This window comes from Pogona vitticeps, chromosome 1 (assembly GCF_051106095.1).
Source record: "Pogona vitticeps strain Pit_001003342236 chromosome 1, PviZW2.1, whole genome shotgun sequence".
In the NCBI taxonomy this organism is placed as follows: domain Eukaryota; kingdom Metazoa; phylum Chordata; class Lepidosauria; order Squamata; family Agamidae; genus Pogona; species Pogona vitticeps.
Window position 1 is genome coordinate 319,425,019 of NC_135783.1, and position 6,832 is coordinate 319,431,850.

The following is a 6,832-nucleotide window of genomic DNA, read 5'->3' on the forward strand; positions in this document are numbered from 1 at the left end:
CAAGGTGGAAAGGCATACCTTGATTATTTCTTTCTCTCTCCAGCTGCAATCACCAGGATAACCTGGTGAGCAATCCTGTTTGAATTTATATCTTGCCTCCTCTGACACATTAGTTATATCTGGAGGAATTCTAAGCCCAAGGAACAGAATCCTCAGCCATCAGTCATTTGTAGAAGTGTTCTGTGTTCTCTTTTGTGCAAATCTGTTGCCTGCTTCTCCAAGCCGAAATATCACTTATAGCCTTTCAAAAGATAAAATATGAATTACTTAGCCATCGTAACCACTTTCTTTTTAGCTTTCTCTTCTAAGATGCTGTTTTAATTTCTTAATGCTTCATAACATATTAAGCTCATTTCCTTCTACAATTAATTCAACAATGGCCTATCTTTATAGTTATGTCCTTTTTGCTGGAAAAGGACGTTAATTAAATTACTGCTTTGATTAATATAAAGTGTTCTGAGTACTAACAATGAGCAAGGATCTCTTGATTTTTTGGTGGGCACTGATGAGCGTTTATTGTGTAATGTGAATGTGAGAGAGATTTATTTATTTTATTTATTTATTTATTGGACTTATATACCGCCCCATAGCGCTACAAGCACTCTCCGGGCGGTTTACAATTTTAATTATAAAGGCTACACATTGCCCCCCCAGCAAGCTGGGTACTCATTTTACCGACCTCGGAAGGATGGAAGGCTGAGTCAACCTTGAGCCGGCTACCTGGGATTTGAACCCCAGGTCGTGAGCACAGTTTTAGCTGCAGTACAGCGTTTTAACCACTGCGCCACGAGGCTCTTAATGGCCGGCAGATGGTCTTTAGCTCCTTCTGGGTGTAGGCACGATGGTCTGGTGCGGTCCCAGGGGCAGCTCCGGCCTGTAAGCTCTCTCTCCCCCTAGGCCAGGTGGTTGATGTTGAGAGGGGGTGAGGCAGCCAGGAGCAGTAGGCCGCAAGGCCTGTAACCACAGAGGGAGATCCTGCAGGGTCCCAACCACAGACTCACTGCCTCTCACACAGTGAGCTATGGTCGGCAGATGGTCTTTGGCTCCTTCTGGGTGCAGGCACGCTGGTCTGGTGCGGTCCCAGGGGCAGCTCCGGCCTGAAAGCTCTCTCTCCCCCTAGGCCAGGTGGTTGATGTTGAGAGGGGGTGAGGCAGCCAGGAGCAGCAGGCCGCAAGGCCTGTAACCACAGAGGGAGATCCAGCAGGGTCCCAACCACAGACTCACTGCCTCTCACACAGTGAGCTATGGTCGGCAGATGGTCTTTGGCTCCTTCTGGGTGTAGGCACGATGGTCTGGTGCGGTCCCAGGGGCAGCTCCGGCCTGAAAGCTCTCTCTCCCCCTAGGCCAGGTGGTTGATGTTCTACAATTACAGCCAGAGATCCATGCTTGACCCCTCCCCACAACAGTTCCATGTTGCGCCCGGTACCCAAGCAGCCACAACCCTCTCAAGAGGCTGGCCACTAGCCTAACTCCCCAATTTTTAATTTTTTAAAGGAGACGTTAGGTGAAATATGCTGAAAGTCCGTTTAGAAGAAGGGGCTGTTCTTCAGTGCCATTTGGGCCAGCAATCTAAATTTTAATCTGAGGCCACATTGTCCTTGACCCTCGAAACTGGGATTCTCTTTAAAAAAAAAAACCAAACAGAAATAGCCGAGGGGCGGCGTGGGGCACGTGCTGGAGGTTTTTAAAACAGCCATTCCGTGACTTGTCGAAGCTGAACCTCGAAGCCCTCGTCTTCGTTTCCAAAGTCCACGGAAAGTTTCTATGGCGGGAAACCGCGGACCAGGCCTTGTCGCCGCTCCGCCCCACCCCGCCACGCGAAGGGAGGGAAGGAAGGCCGAGCACCGGGACGCCGCTTCGCCGCAGATCAGCCCCTCCGCCTTCGCCCCCGCGGGTCCGCGCCCCACCCCCAGGCGGCCACAGCCCCTTCTCGAGGCCGGCCTGAGTCCCGGCCGCGGCCTTCGCGGCGCCCCGACGGCCGAAGCCGCCTCCTTCCGAACCCGACGCGAGCGAGTCCCGCCCTCTCCGGTCGGTGGCGTCACGGAGGCGGGAGGAGCTCCGCCGGCTATATGCAGATGAGGCTCAGCCGCCAGGCATTGTGGGAGAGGAGAAATCCGGAGCGGCTCCGACTTGGCGGCGCGGAGTCGCCTCGAAGTTCGCCGGGCGCGGTGTGTCGGTGTGTTTGACCGTGCGCCGGTGGCGGCGGCTGAAGGAGAAGAGCGAGGCGGAGCAGTCCACTGTGCCTTGGAGTGCGGCCGGGCGGGCTGGGGTGGACGTGGGCCGGAGAGAAAAGCATACTTACCTGGCAGGGGAGATACCTTGATCATGAAGGAGGTTTTCCCAGGGTGAGGCTCATCCATTGCACTCCGGGTGTGCTGACCCCTGCGATTTCCCCAAATGCGGGAAACTCAACTGCATAATTTGTGGTAGTGGGGGACTGCGTTCGCGCTTTCCCCTGACATTCTGGTTCAAAAAACAGAAGTGTACTTCTCATTGCTTTGGCAGATGGGCTGCATTCTCAGGCACTCTGTTTACTGTGGCCCTTTTCTCACTTTCAGAGGGATTCACCTCCTGTAGAACCTCATTCTAATCCATCTGAAGGTTCTGTCATCCTTGCATCTCTTCTGAATGCCTTTTCAGTCTATTGTTTCCATCTTCTTTGTTTTATCTTGGTCACCTAACATATTCCCTGTTGATATTTGAGTTTAAATTCATAGCGAACGGGCTCGAGTAATTCAGGGAAGCGGCGAGCAAGGATCCACCAGTGTGCCGTCCTCCAGGACATCTGCCCCTGAAGAAGACTGTGGTTGCATGGGGGGGGGCGCTGGTGGAGATAGAGCCAGAAGGGAGAGAGGGGGCAGAGGCGTTAGAGGTTTGTTTAGCTGACGACAAGGGGGGGGGAGACAGCAGGATTTGATTGCTTGGGAGGAAGTGATAAATGTGGGGGGAAATGGGCAAGCTCAACCTGGTGGAGGAAGGAAGGATAAGGCAGTACAGACGGAGAAAGAAAGTGAGCAGGAGGACATATTAAAAGAGTTCCCGAATCTCCCATACTGGAGGAGGTTTGCTGCCAGATCCTATTGAGAGCAGTGCTGCAAAAGGAGAGCTAGAGCAGTGGTTCTTAACCTTGGGTTACTCGGGTGTTTTTGAACTGCAGCTCCCAGAAACCCCAGCCAGCACAGCTGGTGGTAAAGGCTTCTGGGAGTTGCAGTCCCAAATGCGGGAAACTCGACTGCATAATTTGTGGTAGTGGGGGACTGTGTTCGCGCTTTCCCCTGACATTCTGGTTCAAAAAACAGAAGTGTACTTCTCATTGCTTTGGCGGGGGGGGGGGGGGTTCTGGGCTGCATTCTCAGGCACTTTGTTTACTGCGGTCCTATTCCCATTTTCAGAGGTATTTCTTTCTAAGAGGTCTGATTAGATTAGGGGATCCTTCAGTCTTGAGACATGCTCTGAATAGAGGACGTAGAGCAGCGTCTACTGTAGCTGAGAAGGGCAGTTCGAATCCCTTCCACACTGAAGACATCTACAACAAGGGAGAACAAGCCAGGGCATGAGCCCGTCCAGACCCAGGACGAGCCAAAAGTATGGGAACCACAGGTGGGCTGGGTTTTCCACCCTCCCCAATAACATCAGCTATAGATGTACCAAATCCGGTGTTCCACAGAGGTGAGGTGGCCTAATAGAGACTTGAATTCTACCCCTATGCAAAACGGGGTAGGAGAAAAGGTGTGGAAGAGAAGTCAGATATTCAAGTGGATGTAAATCGTTTCCCTGGACCTTCCAGAAATAACTATTGAAGGTTTGAAACCTCATTCTGACTGAGAGAAGTGAATGCTCGCATTAGATAGATTCCACCTCCATATTTCTGCATATATAACTGTATAGAGCTTCTCCATCTCTGGCTGCAGAGAATATAACCTGTCTGATTACTGTATTGCCCAGTCAGCAAAAACAAGACCTGGAGCTGATTTGTGGCTCTGATCATCAGCTACTTATAGCAAAACTCAAGCTTAAACTGATTCAAGTAGGAAAAACCACTGCAGAGAATACAATCCCTACTTTAGCATTCCAGTTGCCTATGATAAGAACATCTTTCTTTGGTTTCAATTCTAGAAGGTGTCCATGTGGGTCACCTCTTGTGTTGTTGGAAAAGAGTGTTTGTGGTAACCAGCTTGTTCTCTTGAGAAGCTTTAGTGTTTGCCCTCCAAGGCCAAACTTACCTGTTGTTCCTTTTGTCTCTTGACTCCCAACTTTAGCATTCCAATCCCCTATGATGAGAAGAATGTCTTTCTTTGGTGTCAGTTCTAGAAGGTGTTGTAAGTCCTCATAGAATTGGTCTATTTCAGCCTCTTCAGCATCAGTGATTGGTGCATAAACTTGGATTACTGTGATGTTGAAAGGTCTGCCTTGGATTCTTATTGACATCATTCTATCATTTTTGAGATTGTATCGCAGTACAGCTTTTCCCACTCTTTTGTTGACTATGAGGGCTACTCCATTCCTTCTATGGGCTTCTTGCCCACAATAGCTGAATTTGCCCATTCCCGTCCATTTTTGTTCACTGACATCAAGGATGTCAATGTTTATTCTTGCCATCTTCTGTTTGACCACATCCAGCTTACTGAGGTTCATAGATCTTACATTTCAGGATCCTATGCAATAGTTTTCTTTGCACCATCGGACTTTCCTTTTACTTCCAGTTGCGTCGGCAGCTGAGCGTCCTTTCGGCTTTGGCCCAGCCACTTCATTAATTCTGGAGCTACACTTGTCCTCTGCTCTTCCTCAGTAGTATGTTGGACGCCTTCTGACCTGAAGAGCTCATTTTCCAGTGTCATGTTTTAGCCTTTTGTTTCTGTCCCTGGAGTTTTCTTGGCAAAGATACTGGAGTGGCTTGCCAGTTCCTGCTCCAGTTGGATCACGTTTAGTCAAACTCTCCACTATGACCTGGCTGTCTTGGGTGTCCCTGCAGGGCATAGCCCATAGCTTCTGTGAACAGGTCCTTCTCCTGCCATGGGCGGCCACCGCCATAGGCGCGGAAATGAGAGATGGAGGCTGGCTTAAAACTTTAACAGGTACCTTTTTATTGCTTAACACTTCTTGCTCAACCGCCTCAAATGGGTCAATCAAACTTAACTCAGGCAGAACTTTATAACTCTGGACCCTGACTTCAGGTGTTGTCCAGTCAATCACTCCTCACATCGGGGCTGGCCCAAACCACTCGCGATCCATCATCGGCCTCAATCGGTTGCTCCGTATCACGCAGATGGCCCCACCACAGGGGTGCCTCGCCCAGTCTCCTTTGCGTGGTTGCTGGAGTAAAGAGGGAGTGAGACGAATCACCCTCTGCCCCCCACGCTGATTGTGTGGGTACACAACCACAGTCCGTTCTACAAGCTCTAGCTCAGTGGTTCTTAACCTTGGGTTACTCAGGTCTTTTTGGACTGCAACTCCCAGAAGCCTTTACCACCAGCTGTGCTGGCTGGGGTTTCTGGGAGCTGCAGTTCAAAAACACCCGAGTAACCCAAGGTTAAGAACCACTGCTCTAGCTCTCCTTTTGCAGCACTGCTCTCAATAGGATCTGGCAGCAAACCTCCTCCAGTATGGGAGATTCGGGAACTCTTTTAATATGTCCTCCTGCTCACTTTCTTTCTCCGTCTGTACTGCCTTATCCTTCCTTCCTCCACCAGGTTTGTTTGTTATTCCTCAAAGCTTGCCCATTTCCCCCCACATTTATCACTTCCTCCCAAGCAATCAAATCCTGCTCTCTCCCCCCCCTTGTCGTCAGCTAAACAAACCTCTAACGCCTCTGCCCCCTCTCTCCCTCCACCAGCGCCCCCCCCCCCCCCATGCAACCACAGTCTTCTTCAGGGGCAGATGTCCTGGAGGACGGCACACTGGTGGATCCTTGCTCACCGCTTCCCTGAATTACTCGAGCCCGTTCGCTATGAATTTAAACTCAAATATCAACAGGGAATATGTTAGGTGACCAAGATAAAGCAAAGAAGATGGAAACAATAGACTGAAAAGGCATTCAGAAGAGATGCAAGGATGACAGAACTCTCAGATGGATTAGAATGAGGTTCTACAGGAGGTGAATCCCTCTGAAAGTGAGAAAAGGGCCGCAGTAAACAGAGTGCCTGAGAACGCAGCCCATCTGCCAAAGCAATGAGAAGTACACTTCTGTTTTTTGAACCAGAATGTCAGGGGAAAGCGCGAACGCAGTCCCCCACTACCACAAATTATGCAGTCGAGTTTCCCGCATTTGGGGAAATCGCAGGGGTCAGCACACCCGGAGTGCAATGGATGAGCCTCACCCTGGGAAAACCTCCTTCATGATCAAGGTATCTCCCCTGCCAGGTAAGTATGCTTTTCTCTCCGGCCCACGTCCACCCCAGCCCGCCCGGCCGCACTCCAAGGCACAGTGGACTGCTCCGCCTCGCTCTTCTCCTTCAGCCGCCGCCACCGGCGCACGGTCAAACACACCGACACACCGCGCCCGGCGAACTTCGAGGCGACTCCGCGCCGCCAAGTCGGAGCCGCTCCGGATTTCTCCTCTCCCACAATGCCTGGCGGCTGAGCCTCATCTGCATATAGCCGGCGGAGCTCCTCCCGCCTCCGTGACGCCACCGACCGGAGAGGGCGGGACTCGCTCGCGTCGGGTTCGGAAGGAGGCGGCTTCGGCCGTCGGGGCGCCGCGAAGGCCGCGGCCGGGACTCAGGCCGGCCTCGAGAAGGGGCTGTGGCCGCCTGGGGGTGGGGCGCGGACCCGCGGGGGCGAAGGCGGAGGGGCTGATCTGCGGCGAAGCGGCGTCCCGGTGCTCGGCCTTCCT

At 51.9% G+C, this 6,832-nt stretch overlaps 2 non-coding genes across 2 annotated transcripts; one reads left to right on the forward strand and one right to left on the reverse strand.

Annotated features, from left to right (window-relative positions):
- The first annotated feature begins 2,294 nt into the window (after window positions 1–2,294).
- On the forward strand, window positions 2,295–2,458 carry LOC140703632 (U1 spliceosomal RNA). Its single transcript, XR_012082934.2, has one exon. It is a non-coding gene; the product is annotated as a U1 spliceosomal RNA (small nuclear RNA).
- A 3,746-nt stretch (window positions 2,459–6,204) lies between these two features.
- Window positions 6,205–6,368, reverse strand: LOC140703643 (U1 spliceosomal RNA). Its single transcript, XR_012082945.1, has one exon. It is a non-coding gene; the product is annotated as a U1 spliceosomal RNA (small nuclear RNA).
- Window positions 6,369–6,832: the final 464 nt, after the last annotated feature.